Genomic DNA, 16,730 nt, shown 5'->3' with positions numbered 1-16,730 from the left:
AGGCCGGGCCCGAAGCGCCTGCTCAGGGGCTCCCTCCCCAGGACCCGGACCCCTCGCCGACTTCCCCCTGTCGGTTTCCGGCTCCCCCTCTGGTGCCAGCGATTTCCTTTAATTTTTGAAATGACACTCCCTTGCAAGGGATTCCACCCCCCCCCCCCATTGATCTTAAGAGCTCTGCAGGATTACTGGACGAAAAAGTGTAAGAGGAAAATAAACATTAATCCGCGATGGATTCGCTCAAGATAAAGTCGATATTGGGGGTGCTGCGGAGGATGCGGCTTATGCGGGAGGTGATTGAAGCTTTTACCATTCTGGGGAGTTTCTTTGAGGAACAGTGCAAAATTAGGTGGAAAAGTGAACATTTCTGTAGGGTGAGAAAATGAACCACAGGAAATTACAAACAGGACAAAACTGACAAGCTGGATCCGCTGCATAATTTGCGGAACCCAGTGCGAACTGAAAACGTGGGGTTCCCGGTTCAAAGGCAAGAAAAGAAAATGCTGTTTCAAGGAACCAAAATATAAAGCTTTTCCCTTTCTTTTGCAGTCTCTCTTGGGGTGTTTCCTGTTTGCTATTTAATGTTTTGAAGAAGAAAAAGCCTTCAGTCGTGATCATGAGTTTTACAGATTGTCTTTGCATCGGACCATGTCAGTTTTGAATGGAAATACCATAAGACTTAATTCCAATGCTCAGTGGCCAAAAGAACACAATTGCTGTTTCACGACTTGTCCCAGAGCCGGCCAGAGAGATGAACACAGGCCAGACCCAGGAAGGTTGGAAGGATGAAGGGGCTCCCCAAGGCACAGAGCAGGCCAGGGAGGGCATCTTTGGGCATGGGATTACTGGAGGGGCCAGTGCCACCACTCATGTGAGGCAGGGCCCGTCCTGGACTCCAGGGGCGTGTGCGCCTGGGCCTGATGACTGGCTGCTGGTTCCCTCCTCAGCCAGCTGACATTCCTGGGGCAGGGAGGGCAAGCCAGGCAGCTCCCCTTTCCATGCTCAACCCACAGGCAGAGGGCAACCCTCCAGGGTATCGCAACCTCAGTACTAGGACACACAAAGTGCCTGGATCAGGGCAAGGTGACAGGCTTGCCCCTTATGGGTTGGCCACCTGCCGTACTCTGCTCAGAGAGGCTACAGGGCACATCAGTTCAACCAGACCCACTCTGACCCAGCCGGACCCACCCTGTACCTGCACCACATCCTAAGTGGAGGGTGCCAGGGCACAGGGGAGCAGGCAGTTTAGAACCCATCCTGGGGAGGTAAAAAGGCAGCAAGACTAGAGCAAGGCAGGAATCGAGGTTCCAAGTCTCTGCTGTGTATCCCATTGTGCCACAGGACCTCACCTGCAAAACACCAATTCAAAGATAAAATTATTAAGAATTTGAAGACGGTGACTGCAGAGCATCAGGCTTGACTGAAGGGCCCTTCTGTCCCCTGAAACTGCATTGGTTGCTCACCCATGATCTCAGCACAGAATCCTGAAAATACTACAATATTTTTATTAATTAACAACCTTGCACACTTCTGTAATACTCCTACCTCTTTTTTTCACTGTATACTCTTCGGTCACCTCTATGACTATGATTTTGTGTGTGTCCAGGTGTTGGGAATAAAACTTGAACAGTGCAGGGGCGCCTGGGCGGCTCAGTCTGTTAAGCATCCAACTCTTGATTTTGGCACAGGTCATGATCTCACAGTTCCTGGATCGAGCCCCGAGTCGGGCTCTATGCAGAGCCTGCTTGGAATTCTCTCTCTCCCTCTCTCTCTCTGCCCCTCGCCTGCTCGTGCTCTCTCTGTCTCAAAAATAAATAAACATTAAAAAAATTTAAAAAAGGGGCACCTGGGTGGCTCAGTGAGTTGAGCGTCCGACTTTGGCTCAGGTCATGATCTCGCAGTCTGTGAGTTCAAGCCCGCGTTGGGCTCTGTGCTGACAGCTCAGAGCCTGGAGCCTGTTTCAGATTCTGTGTCTCCCTCGCTCTCTGCCCCTCCCCCGCTCATGCTCTGTCTCTCTCTCTCTCTCTCTCTCTCTCTGTCAAAAATAAACATAAAAAAAATTTTTTTTAATTAAAAAAACTTCAATAGTGCAGAACACTGATTTTTTTTCTATTTTTGTATAAGATATAATTGACATAACATTATATTAGTTTTAGGTGTATAACAATGATTCAATATTCATACACATTATGAAATGATCACCACAATAAATCTAGTTAACATCCATAAGCACACAGAGTTACAATTTTCTTCATGTGAGTCCATGGTGAGGACTTTTTTTTAGTGTACTTATTATTTTTGAAAGAGGGAGAGAGACAGAAAGTGGGGGAGGGGGAGAGAGAGAGAGGGAAACAGACAATCCCAAGCAGGCTCCACACCATCCGTGCAGAACCCGACTTGGGACTCAAACTCATGAACCCTGAGATCATTAACTGAGCTGAAAATAGGAGTTGGAGGCTAAACTGACTGAGCCACCCAGGTACCCCTTATGATGAGAACTTTTAAGAACTACTATAAGCAACTTGAAAAAATATAATACAGTATTGTTAACTATAGTCAACATGCTTTAAATATCATTCCCAGAACTTATTTATTTTATTATTAGCAATTTGTACCTTTGACCGCTTATGCCCATTTCTCCCACACCAAGTCCTACAATAATTTCAAAATATTCTCTATAGAGAGAACAGACAAATGACCTTTTCTCCAGCATGATTGATTGAAAAATAGTTCAATCCATCAGAAATAGTTCAAATGCTAGCTTGGAAATGTTTCTTTCATCTTCCCAAGTTGTCATCAGTTACACCATGGAAATTTGTAGGACTGTTGTCACATTTGGGAAAACCTCAAGTTACTTCATATAAAAGCTGCAAGATTTCAGGACAATTCTAGTTTTCTTGTGCAGAGATTTACATGAGACTTTTTGAATTGGTGACACTAATTCACCAGCTTGTTGGCATGTCTTGTTATATTTCATGATTTTGAAATATGTCCATAAATTTCTTGATCCTTCCCTTAAGAGGGGGACTTAAGGGGCACTTGGGTGGCTCAGTCGGTTAAGCATCTGACTTTGGTTTAAGATATCTCTCTCTCTTTGTCCCTCCCCACATGCACTTTCTCTCTCTCAAAACAAAGTTGTTGGTTTTTTTTTTTTTAAAGAGAGGGGCTTAATCCCTCTTCCCTTGAATGAGGACTGGATTTAGTGACTTGTTTCCACCAATAAATAGAATATGGCAGAAGTAGGGCACCTGGGTGGCTCAGCTGGGTGAGCGTTTGATTTCCACTCAGGTCATAATCTCATGGTTTGTGGGTTCGAGCCCCGCGTCAGGCTATGTGCTGACCCCTCAGAGCCTAGAGCCTGCTACGGAGTCTGTGTCTCCCTCTCTCTCTCTCTGCCCCTCCCTCCCCAAAAATAAATAAAACATTAAAGCTTAAAAAAAAATATGGCAGCAATGATGTCATTTCCCTTCCAAGACTAGGTCCTAAAGGTATTCTTTTATCCTCCTTATTCTCTCAGATCACTCACTCTGGGAGAAGCCAGCTGTTGACAACAAGGACATCAAAGTTGCTCTTATGGAGAGGGTCACCTGGTAGGAAACTGAGTCTTCCTACGAACAGCCAGCAAGGACATGGGGCCTTCTGCCAACAGCCTTATGAGCGGACTATCAGGGAAGCAGCATTCCAGCCCCTGCCCAGCCTTCGGATGAATGCAACCTCAGCTGATGTATCTTAACTGCAACTGCCAGGGAGATGGAATTCAAAATAAAATCTCCTGCCAACCCAATAAAACCTCTGCTCAAAACGTAGGGGAGAGTGAAGCAGTTCTCTTCTTACACTAAGTTTCTATTGTTTTTATTTTATGTTATTTTTTTTTTTCCGAGAAAGAGAGAGAGTGGGAGAGAGAATGTGCTGGAGGGAGGGCAGAGAGAGAGGGAGAGAGAGAGAATCCCAAGCAGGCTCAGCACGGTCAGTGCAGAGTCCAATGCGAGGCTATATCCCACAAACCGTGAGATAATAACCTGAGCCAAAATCAAGAGTCTGACGCTTTTAACCAACTGAGACCCCGGGCTCCCCGAAGTAGTTTTATTATTGAATAAGCATCAAAGCAGACTGTGATGTGGCTCACAGGTAATCTGCTTAGGAAATTTCAAAGACAGAAAAACCTCACCCTTTGGTACAGCTGGGTAGATACAACCCATTTACACATGTAAGTTGTCTTTGTCCAAATGAAAAAAAGAAAAGTTGTCATATCTTTTCAACAAGCGGAAAGTTAGAACATGAAGCCAGGCACATAAGCTCGATTCCCACAGAGACAGGGAGACAAGGTGCCATCCTCCTTGGTGTTCACATTTCAAAGACATGGTTCCACAGCCCCCAAGAAAAGACTGTCCTGGGATGCACAACTGGCAAGGGGCTGGTTTCCCTTTAAGATGATTTATATACATTTGAAAGAGTCAGAAAAGGTTTGAGATTACAGGTTTTCTAAAGGAAATGCTGAAAGAAAATGTACGGGCGGGGGACAGGGTGCAGGAGGGTCTTTTCCCTTTTGACACCAGGGAAACTTTAATTTTTTTAGATTTTTATTTACCCAAACTCATGATATTTCCTGAGCCAGAGGCAGCCAGCTAAGTCAACCCCAAATTCCTGGCTGTCCAAAACGGTGAGATAATGTATATTTGCTGTTTTGGGATGCTGAGTTTGGGGGTAGTTTGTTACCCGGCCACAGATAACCAAGACAGCAGCGATGCATAAAACATGCATCTCAAGACGCAAGTGATGGGGGCCCCTGGGTGGCTCAGTCGGTTAAGCTCAGGTCATGATCTCGCGGTTCTGGATTTCAAGCCCCCCACGGGGTGCTGTGCCGACGGCTCAGAGCCTGGATCCTGCTTGGGATTCCGTGTCTCCCTGTCTCTCTGCTCCTCCCCAACTCGTGCTCTGTCTCTCCAAATAAATAAACAAAAAATTAAAAAAATAATAAAGACACATGTGATGTCTCACACAGAAGTACAGAGGAATTGTGATCATTCTATTTCCCTGGACTCCCGTAAAAACCAACACGAATCATGTGTCCGCAATTGCATAAGCTGGATCTTTGAGTCTATTCACCCAGGAGAGAATTTCCACGGTGTTGCAGAGATACAGAACACTCAGCCCTCTGCTTACCATTTTACATTCTTACTGGTTGGAAGGATTAAAAAAGAATTTTTTAAATGTTTATTTTATTTTTGAGAGAGACAGAGAGACAGAGCACAAGTGGAGGGGCAGAGAGAGAGGGAGACACAGAATCGGAAGCAGGCTCCAGGCTCTGAGCTGTCAGCACAGAACCTGATGCGGGGCTCAAACCCACCAACCGTGGGATCATGACCTGAGCCCAAGTCAGGCACTTAACCGACTGAGCCACCCAGGCACCCCTAAACACCTTAAAGAGTTCCACAAGTTTCCAAGGATAAGAGTTCTCAATAAAATGTTTCAAAAGCAAACAAACAGCAAAAAAACACACACAAGGAGAAAGCCACTGTGAGATAGAAATAGCAGAATCAAGAAGCTGCAAAACCAGACTTGAAGACATTTCAGTTATTAGAATTAGCAGGTTTTAATGTGTTAACACATTAAATGTGTTCAACACATTTCTATAGATAAAAGAAAAAATATGAATGGGAAGCAAGAGACTATCAAAAATGATCAGGCACCCTTGAAAAATAACCAAATAGAACTTTTGGGGGAGGGACGCCTGGATGGCTCGGTTGATTACTCTTGATTTCAGCCCAGATTGTGATCTCACAGAGTTCATGAAATCAAGTGCTGACAGCAAGGAGCCTACTTAAGATTCTCTTTTCCTCTATGGGGCGCCTGGGTGGCTCAGTTGGTTAGGCGGCCCACTTCGGCTCAGGTCATGATCTCGTGGTCCGTGAGTTCGAGCCCCGTGTCAGGCTCTGTGCTGACAGCTCAGAGGCTGGAGCCTGTTTCGGATTCTGTGTCTCCCTCTCTCTCTCTCCCCTCCTCCCCCGCTCATGCTCTGTCTCTTTCTGTCTCAAAAATAAATAAATGTTAAAAAAAATCTTTTTTAAAAAGATTCTCTCTTTCTCTCTCTCTGCCCCTCCCCCCTCAAAATAAATGAATACACCTTTAAAAATAAAATAAGTTTTTAAAAAAGGTTTTATTTGAAAGCAGTATACACTCAACATGGAGCTCGAAACTCCCAACCTTGAGATCAGGAGTCACACACTCCACTGACAGAGCCAGCCAGGCACCCCCCAAACAGAACATTTATACGTAAAAGACATAATAATTGATATTAGAAACTCACCAGGTGAATCAAACAGAGATTAAACACACCTAAATAGAGAATTAATAAACTAGAAGTTAGATATGAAGAAATTAAAGAGAATTTATGGGGCAAATAGATGGAAAACACAAAAAAGAGGGTTTGAAAGAGACGTAGAGGATAGAGGAAGAAAGAAACAAAGTATCTAACTGGCGTTTCAGATGGAAGAAAAAAATGGAAAGAAGGAGAGAGAAGCAATATTCAGAAAGATAATTACTGAGAATTTTCCAAAACAGAGGAAATATCCCACTTCTTGGATTTAGGAATCCCAATGAAGCCCAAGTGAGATAAAGTAAAAAATTAAAAAAAATTTTTTGAAATGTTTATTTTTGAGAGAGAGACAGACAGACAAAGCAGCGTGAGAGGAGGAGGGGCAGAGAGAGGAGGAGACACAGAATCCGAAGCAGGCTCCAGGATCTGAGCTGTCAGCACGGAGTCCAACGCGGGGGTCGAACTCACAAACCGTGAGATCATGATCTGAGCCGGTCAGACACTCAACCAACTGAACCACCCAGGCTCCCCTAAAGAAAGTAAAATCTTGGGGCACCTGGCTGGCTCAGTCTGTGGAGCACATGACTCTTGATCTCCAGGTTGTGAGTTTGAGCCCCACATTGGGTGTGGAGATTACCTAAAAATAAAATCCTTAAAAAAAAAGAAAAGAAAATATCTTTCTAGACACAGAAGAAGGCCAAGAGGAAGGAGAAAACTTTGAAATTAATCACATAGGAAATACATACAACCTACTGTGCGGGGTTGAATAGTGTTCCCTCGCCCCTCACAAATTCATGTCCACCGGGAAACTCAGAATGTGACCTTATTTGAAAATAGGATCTTTGCAAATGTAGTTAGTTAAGATGAGATCATATTGGATTAGAATGGGTCCTAATCCAATGACTGGGGTCCCTTTAGGAGAAAACTGAGATGCAGACACACACACACACACACACACACCCCTTATGAAGACACAGACACACACAGAAAACACCATGTGATGGTGGGGCACATCTACACGCCAAAATGGCGCCAAAGGTTGTTGGTAACCACTAAAAGGGAGGGGAGACACATGAAACAGATTGTTCCTCAGAGCCTCCGAAAGGAACGAGCCTGGCCAACACCCTTGATTTTAGGTTTCTGGTCTTCCAAACTGTGAGAAAATACATTTCTGTGATATTAAGTCACCCAGTTCGTGGTAATTTGTTTACAGCAGCCCTAGGAAACAAATACACCTACTTTTTACAACAAAATAATTATTAGACGGACAGCTAACTTCTCAAGACCGAAAATGGAAGTAAGCAGTAGAATGGTCTAGCTTCAAATTGATGAGAAAATATAACTGTCAGCCTAGAACCATATACCTACTAAAACCATCTTTCAAGAATATGGGTGATAGAAAGACATTTTCAGATACAAAAACCGACAGAATTTACTACCAATAGGCTGTCATCACAAAAAGTCCTAGGGGCACCTGGGTGGCTCCGTAGGTTGGGCATCTGACTTCAGCTTAGGTCATGATCTAGTTCATTCATGGGTTCAAGCCCCACATTGGGCTCTCTGCTGTCAGCACAGAGCCTGCTTTGGATCCTCTGTCTGTCTGTCTGTCTCTCTCTCTCTGTCCCTCCCCCCTCCTCTCAAAAATAAAGAAACATTAAAAAAAAAAAGTTCTAAAGTAGGGGTGCCTGGCTGGCTCCATCAGAGGGGCATACAACTCTTGATCTTGGCATTGTGAGTTTCGAGCCCTATGTTGTGTGTGAAGATTAAATACAAGCATACTTTTATAAATAAATAAATAGTTTTAAAAAGTTGCAAAGTAAAATATGTACTTTAGAAGAGTGAACATGATCCCAAAAGGTTCAAGAAGCAAGAAGGATGACAATTGAGAAGGATGTGACGGTGAGAATTCTTGAGAGGCGGAAACTGGGAGCCGGAGAAGAACACCAGAGCTCAGCGGCCAGGATTTCATTAGGCGAAAACTCTGCATCTGGAAGACAATGGGCCCGATTGTTTCCCAGGATGGAGTTTTCCACGTAGCCAAAAAAACCAAAAAAACAAAAAAACTCGCAAACTAAGAAATATCTCGGAGACCGGTGAACCCCCGTGACTCAGCAGCTCAGCTCCTGAATCAGCGTTTTAGTCATTAGTGTCCGTTTCCACAGCCTCTTTCAGAAATACTGGTTGGTACTTAGTGTGAGGAAAGGCTGATCAAGGTTTGGGGATGAATTTCTTGAGCACATGAGAATTGGCTCTACCCTCTTGATACAGGTGCAAAGACTCTCATTTATTTCGGGAACTTTAGATAGTTTTTGGTAACCATGTAATGTGTCTTCTGCACATACTATGTATTTCAAGTACTTTTACCAACTGGTAAGTACAAATCTGAGATCACGCTTAATACTTTGGGTCACTCGTTGGCAAGCATAATTTTTTCACTGACCCTCTATTTTTGGACATCCTGGCTGCTTCTGATTTGACCTACTCCTTGGAAAGCGTCACAAAACAGATGGAAGCTGCTGCCAATTATATAAATATTTACACGCAGCCTACGCCTGTATATTTCAGCAGTGGCACAGGGTCCTATCACCTATTCCACTTTTCATTCACAGGCATGGGCAGATTCAACAGCTTCCCATCAGAGCAATACAAAGTTAAACACGGAAAGTATTTAAATACTTTGAAAAAGCTGTCCTCTGCTAATCTCTCCCTCTATTTGAGGTACAGTGTGTATGCCTTTCTTGGTATAGAGTAAGCTTTGGCACCCTTTCTAAAATAATTTTATTTATTTTGAGAGAGAGAGAGAGAGAGGCAGAGAAAGAGGGAGAGAGAGAGAGAATCCCAAGCAAACTCTGTGCTGTCAGTGCGGAGCCCAACGCAGGGCTCGAACCCACAAACCGAACTGTGAGATCGTGACCTGAGCCGAAATCAGGAGTTTGTTACTCCACCAACTGAGCCACCTAGGCGCTACACCCTTCTTTTGTGTATAAAATTCTAGCACCTAAGCTCATATTGACAGTAGCTCCTAAGAGATTTATCATTTTTTTCACTCTTTGTAGAGCTTATGAGATAAAGCTTCAGCTTTAAGTAAGCATCATCAAAACTTTCCGCACACATTTCAGTTTGTTACTGAATGCAGCGATATAACATCGTACCTCATTTTCTCTTCTCATTTCTCTTTTGCGTGTAATTTGCTGCGGAGATGCACGTCTCTGAACGTGAATGAGGTTATATCTGAGATTTATTTCTGCCTATTGTATATCTGAGCCCATGCTGACTTCAGAAGAACGATGAATTGCTTTCTACGTGTGTATACACATATACATACATAGATATGCCTCAACACACACATGCATGCACATGCTTTTGAATAATATGAAATTGTTTGAGGACAACTCTCTGCAGATTCCTTGACCAGTGAGGATGAAATCAGTGTGTTTAAAGGCCCTTGGCAATCAAGGATAATTTCTCACGGATTAGATTTAATGGCGGAGAACACTTAGAGATGGCAAGACGGAGGGGCACCTGGGTGGCTCAGTCGGTTGAGCGTCTGACTTCAGCGAAGGTCTTGATCTCGTGGTTTGTGAGTTCGAGCCCTGCGTCGGGCTCTGTGCTGACAGCTCAGTGCCTGGAGCCTGCTTCGGATTCTGCGTCTCCTCCTCTCTCTGCCCCTCCCATACTCATGCTCTGTCTCTCTCTGTCTCTCAATAATGAATAAACGTTAAAAAAAATTTTAAAAAGAAATGGCAAAACATTAAATCGCATGCACCTTGCTCTTCTCTCTTCCTCTGCAGACCGGTCTCTGCATCTCTGCCCCACCTGGCAAGTTGACATCTCTCCTGTTCTGGAGAGCAGCCGTAATGAGCCTGAAATCTCTGTATTTATTTAAAAATCTCCTTGGGTGGGGTTCTGATTGGCTCAGCTTAGGCCAGGCATCCCTCAAAGTCCAACAAACCAGCCAAGTGGGCAAAGACGCATTGTGGAAAATGGCTGCCGAGGGTCCGTTGGGTTTATTGGGACACCCAGGGGCACTGGGTGGGGTCCACACAGACAACCAACGGAGCTGCCCACCACATGCCGTGGGTTGAGGGCAGGCTCCCCGCCTCCTCTGAAAATATTCCAGGCGTCTTCTGGCTTCAGAATTCAAGCAGAAAGAATGGTCGTCTTCAGCCCAGCATCGGGCTTGCTCTGATTCATTTCGGGGCCCAAGACTCACCTTTTCAAGGATGACCAATAGTACGATTTACCTTTCCATCAGGAGAAGACTCATCTCCCAGAAAGGCGATCCCATGGAAGTTAGCATCAGGCGTCCCCCAGTGTGCACGTTGTTCAGTACTGAGCAGCGGTGCCACAGACACGGACGACCCAGTCCAACCTGATACCCGCCCACGCTTCTCCTTCTCCTCCCCTCATCGAGACTTCAAAAAACTCATTTCAGGGGTGCCTGGGTGACTCAGACGGTTAAGCGTCCTACTCTTGATTTCGGCTCAGGTCATGATCTTGCAGTTCGTGGGTTCAAGCCCCACGTCGGGCACTGCTCTGACAGTGCGGAGCCTGCTTGGGATTCTCTCTCTCCCCCCTCTCTCGCGCTGCCTGACCCTGCTTGCTCTCTCTCTCAAAGTAAATAAATAAACTTAGAAAAAAAAAACAACAACGCCTCATTTCAGCCAAGGTCATCTTGTTACCTCCAATTTTGCATATTTTTTACTTATTATATCATAAGCATTCTCCCATGACTTAACTCTTCAACATTTTAATTGCTACGTTCTATTCCAACATGGGACTGTCATATATTTTATTTCACAAATCTTTTTTGTTTCTGGACATCCTTGTCGCTTCAGATCAGCTCCGCAAACAAACAAACAACCGTGTGTCTCCATGTCTATTTGCATTTCTGACCGTTTCCATGGGGTCAATTTCCTAGTAACTGATACGACCCATTTCACCAGACCGGGGCATGCGGTGACTCCACGTGGGTTCCTTCTGTAGAAAGCACACTATCCCCACACGGTCCAAGAACACACAGTCGGGAATCCATCAAACTCTTTTTAGAGAAAGTATTTTCCCTCCCTTTCAGGATGCTGTCAAGGTAAAGATCTAGCTGATTTGCACAGCTCAACAGACCCTGTACCTTTTGGTCTGCGGAACAGCATTTGGTTTCATGGTAACTCACAGTTTCCCGCCTCTCCCCTCCCAACACCGTGTGGGACCCACCTTCCTGTGACTGAACGGTCCACGGAGTGAATTTGCTCAAACAAGGGCATCTTCAAAAGAAGGCAATCAGCATCTTTCCATCCGGAAACTGGAACCGCCAACGAGCCCCAAACGCAGTTCCCTTGTTAAAATTTAAAAACGGATCAAGTCCTTTTGTATGGGGTACCCCACTGTACCCCAGGGTGGCACGAATGTGTCAGCTGGTAACAGATGCTTTATTTCGGGGGTTGCAGATTCACAGCTGGGCTCCATCTGGCTCACAGAAATGTTTCCTCCGGCTCATAATCGATCATCTCCATTACAGTTTTGAACTGGCTGCGAACATTTCACCAGGGCATTTTCAAATTAAAAAAAAATCTGGATTTCTAGCTTCCTTTGAGAAAGCCTGCCGGTCAGGCGTCACGAGGCTTGCCTCCCCACCTGGAAGTTCCACAGGCTGGAGCGGAGCGGAGGGTCCCCCTGCAGACAGGGCATCTGCTCTCCAGCAACAACCCCCCCCCCCCCCCCCGCCACGGTCTCTACTGTTCTTCTGTGTCAACCACCCTTCTCTCCTGGCCTCCTGTGGATTTCCTGCACCTGCCCACTTCGTATGTGTGGACTGTTACTTTGCAACACTCGTTTAAGCCTTTCAGATACACGTGGCCAGAGTACCTTACAGAGAGACGTGGGTTAGTCCCTTGAGCAGCTTAGTGGCCCCGTGTCCGTGTGCGGATGTTACTTCAGTTTGATTGAATGGGTAGTTATGGAGCCCTCGCTGTGTGCAAAGGCTAGAAGCGGCTGGGCCAGTGGGAAATCAAGCTGATGACGGGGTTATCGGTGCATAGACGCCTGGTAGCCGAAGCCTGGGTGTGCGAGAATTTGCCAAGGGAGGGTAAACAGCGCCCAGGGTTGCTTCAATAAAGGCCAGTTAAGATAAGAATGGCAAGCGACAAGCGTGCCCTGTGGCTTCCTGTCGGGGAGATAGCAGGCTGAGGGGGACGATGGGAGAGAAAGCCAGGTGGCCAAGCGCTGAGAGGTGAGTGGATGGTGGGGACAGAGGCAGGGACGGTGGACAACAGTTCAGAAAGATGGGCTCTGAAGGGGCACTGACCAGACATCAAGCACTGGGGTCTAGACTGTTCTGGGAGGGCTGCAAGGGGAGTGGGAGGGGTATTTACAGGAGACTGGGAAGGAGCCTGTGGAGAGTGATTTGTGTTCACAGAGCGCCCTGGGAGGCTGGGGACACAGGAATGTAGCACAGACGGAGAATTCACTCCGAGTTGGAACTGAGAGCAAGGCCTGAACATGGGATGAAGAGAGGGAAGGTGGGAACATCCCACTCAGAAGCCTCTATTTTTTTTTAATGCTTATTTATTTTTGAGAGGAAGAGAGACAGAGCATGAGCGGGGGAGGGGCAGAGAGAGGGAGACACAGAATTGAAGCAACTCCAGGCTCTGAGCTGTCAGCACAGAGCCCGAAGTGGGGCTCCAACCCACGAACTGTGAGATTATGACCTGAGCTGAAGTCAGATGCGTAACGGACTGAGCCACCCGGGCTCCCCAGAAGACTTTCTCTTTGGAGCATCAGATCAGTCCAGAGATTTTTGAGGCCTCCTTGGGATCCGATAAGGGACCTCAGAACGTGAATGCATTTGGACATGGGGTCTTTATTTTTATTAAAATTTTTTTTTTTGTTTTTAATGGCATTTGTTCGTCATGTCTGAGCGGAGACAAGACCTGTTTTATTTTAAAAAATTTTTTAATGTTTATTGTTATTTTTGAGAGAGAGACAGAGAGACAGAGTGCAAGCAGGGGAGGGGCAGAGAGAGAGGGAGACACAGAATCTGAAGCAGGATCCAGGCTCTGAGCCGTCAGCACAGAGCCCGACACGGGGCGCAAACTCACGAACTGTGAGATCATGACCTGAGCCGAACACTTAACAGACTGAGCCACCCAGGTGCCCCTGGAGATGGGGTCTTTAAAGAGATACCTCAGGTTAAATGAGGCCATAAGGGTGGGACTCTATAAACCCAGAGGACCAGGGTCCTTAAAAGAAGAGGAAAAGACATTAGGAATGTGCACACGCACACAGAAGGGGCCATCTGTAAGCTGAAGAGAGCAGCTCAGGAGAAACCAGACCTGCTGACATCTTGATCTCAGACTCTCAGCCTCCAGACTGTGAGGCAGAAAACTCCTGTGGTCTAAGCAACTTTGTGGTATTTGTTGTGGCAGCCGGAGCAGACTAAAGCAGGAAAAACAGGAGAAGCGAGAAAAGAGCTATATAGGGCTTTATGTTGAAGTCACCAGCATCTGTGGCCCTGGAAAGACTAATATATATATATATATATATATATATATATATATATATATATATATACACATATATATGTATACACATATATATATGTATGCTCATATATATGTATACACATATATATGTTTGTGTATGTATATATATATATTAACATTTTAAAATTTATTTTTGAGAGACAGACAGAGCATGAGTGGGGGAGGGGCAGAGAGAGGGGGAGACACAGAATTTGAAGCAGGCTCCAGGCTCTGAGCTGTCAGCACACAGCCTGATGCGGGGCTTGAACTCACGAACCAAAAGATCATGACCTGAGCTGAAGTTGGATGCTTCACTGACTAAGCCACCCAGGTTGCCCTATATGTATTTTAATTGTGTTGAGGGATGCCTGGGTGGCTCAGTCGGTTGAGCATCTGACCCCTGATTTCAGCTCTGGTCATGACCCAGGGTCATGGGATTGAACCCCTCATCCGGCTCTGCACTGACAGCGTGGAGCCTGCTTGGGATTCTCTCCCCCTCTCACTGCCTCCCCCCACTTCCGCCATGCTCTCTCTCTCTCTCTCTCAAAAATAAATAAGTAGGGGTGCCTGGGTGGCTCAGTCGTTTAAGCGTCTGACTTTGGCTCAGGTCATGATTTTACAGTTTGTGAGTTCGAGCCCCGCCTCGGGCTCTGTGGTGACAGCTTAGAGTCTGGAGCCTGCTTCGAATTCTGTGTCTCCCTCTCTCTCTGCTCCTCCCCCGCTCATGCTCTGTCTGTCTTTCTCCTTCAAAAATAAATAAAGACACTTAAAAATTTTTTTAAATAAGTAAACATTTTATTTTTTATTATTAAAAATGTTTTATGTATTTATTTTTGAGAGAGAGAGAGAGCACGAGCAGGGGAAGGGCAGAGAGCGAGGGAGACACAGAATCTGAAGCAGAGCCCAATGCAGGACTCGAACTCACAAACCGTGGGATCATGACCTGAGCTGAAGTCGGATGCCTAACTGACTGAGCCACCCATGCGCCCCAATAAATGACATTTAACAGAATTGTGTTGAGCAAGACAAAGAAGATATTTCCACGCAGAGGATGGCCTTTCATGTAGACAGAGCTGAGTGTTTGATCCAGCAAGTCACAAACCTGAGTTTCACTTTTTATTTGTAAAAAGGAGATCACAAAACCCACCAAGGAGGGTCATTGTGAACTTAAAATGAGCTGAAATATGTAAAACGTTGGGCACACTACCTACAAACATTTGTTATTAGGAAAGGTGGCATGTAATTAGGCTATGTTATTTTGTTAGTATTATTGAGAAATAAATAAATTCCTGGGGTATAAATGCTTGCATTCACATCTTGACACTTGGTAAGGAGTTGGCGGGGGGTGTGGGGGGTGGGTATGGCGCACATATTGGCTCACATATAGGGCTTTGTACTGACTCGGGTGTAGAATCACCATGAAGTATAATCCCAGAAAACCAAACTCAGAAAGGCTGACCCATAAAGATGTCTGCACTCAGCATGGTGTCTGGCACATAGTAGGCAGTCAAAAAGTATTGGCGAATGCATTTATGAATGAAGAGCTCTTGCTGAGAATGGTAAAAGACTGAACACCTATAACCATCTGTGGATGGGTGTATTATTCAACCCTCTTAGTGTTGCAAGTGACAGAAACGCATTCAAACCAGCCTAAGCCAAAAACTTAAAATAAATTTTAAAAGTTTACAAATGGAGGGGGAGAATTTGTTGGCTCAGAAACTGACAAGTCCAGAAGTCTGCTTCAGGCATGGTTGGATCCAGGGACAAAAGAGTTGTATTGAGTAGTCTGCTCTCCTCTTCTTCCCTGTATTAGCTCCATACCCAGGCAGGTGTTCTCCATGTGGTGGTCCTGAGAGCCCCCTCCGGGCTTCTACCCTCTACGTATCCAACAATTCACCCAGAAAAGAGGGAGCTCCCTTTCCAAACAGTGCTAACATGAGTCTTAACTGGACTCTAAGTCAGCCAGCCAGAGTCACGGGATCATCCTTGTTCAGTCAGCACTGCTCAGGGCCTGTGAGTAGGGGAGAGATAATTTCCCAAAGGAAAAACAGGGTGCTGTTCCCAGCAGAAGGGAGACTGGTTGCTAGGCAGGCACAGACCATTGCTGCCCCCTGGACCCAGTGGAGTCAGGTGACTGGGTGAGAGAGAAGGAAGCAATGCCACCTGGAGGACATAAGGAAGTGGCTACCCAGAGCTGTGCTGGGTCCAGGCAGGACCGAGGCCACTGAGGATTTAAGGAGGCTGGGATCTGTACCAAGATGTCAGGCCAAGCGGCCAGGTGGTAGACTGATTCAGAAAATGGCCCTGCTTCTCCACCTGTCCTGAATCCACACCCTCTGCAATGTGACTTAGCATCATCTCTCGTCAAGAGTGGAGCCTATTTTCCCTCCCTAGAATGTGGGCTGGCCTTTGTCACTTGACATAGACTGTGGGGGGGTGGGGTGGCAGTTCTGAGCTTAGGCCTCAAGGGGCCTTCTGTGACTCTGGTTCCCTTGGACCCCTGCCTCCACCACGTGAACGGTCCTGGCTATTTAGCTGGGGGATGAGAGGCCATGCGAAGCTGTCCCAGCTGTCCCAGCCACAGCCCCAGACACAGGAGAGGGCCCTGCATGGCTAGTAAAGCTGTCTAGCTGACTCACAGATGACCGTCCACACATGAGTGAGTCCGCTGAGCCCAGCTCAGGTCAGAACTGCCCAGGTGACCCGCAGAGTCATGAGCAGTAGATGGCTGCTGTTTTAAGCCACTGAGATCTGGGACTGTTTGTTACACGGCATTGTGTGGCAAAGTAGGTTCCTGATACAAGGCATTTAGAGAGAAAACAGAGCTAGTGCTTGGCTTGCCAACCTGTGCCCCCCGGCACGGGGCTGGATTTACTTTGGGGATCACGTCTGCTTACAGC

Source organism: Panthera tigris, chromosome E3 (assembly GCF_018350195.1).
Source record: "Panthera tigris isolate Pti1 chromosome E3, P.tigris_Pti1_mat1.1, whole genome shotgun sequence".
NCBI classification, from domain to species: Eukaryota; Metazoa; Chordata; class Mammalia; order Carnivora; family Felidae; genus Panthera; species Panthera tigris.
This window is presented reverse-complemented; position numbering follows the sequence as displayed.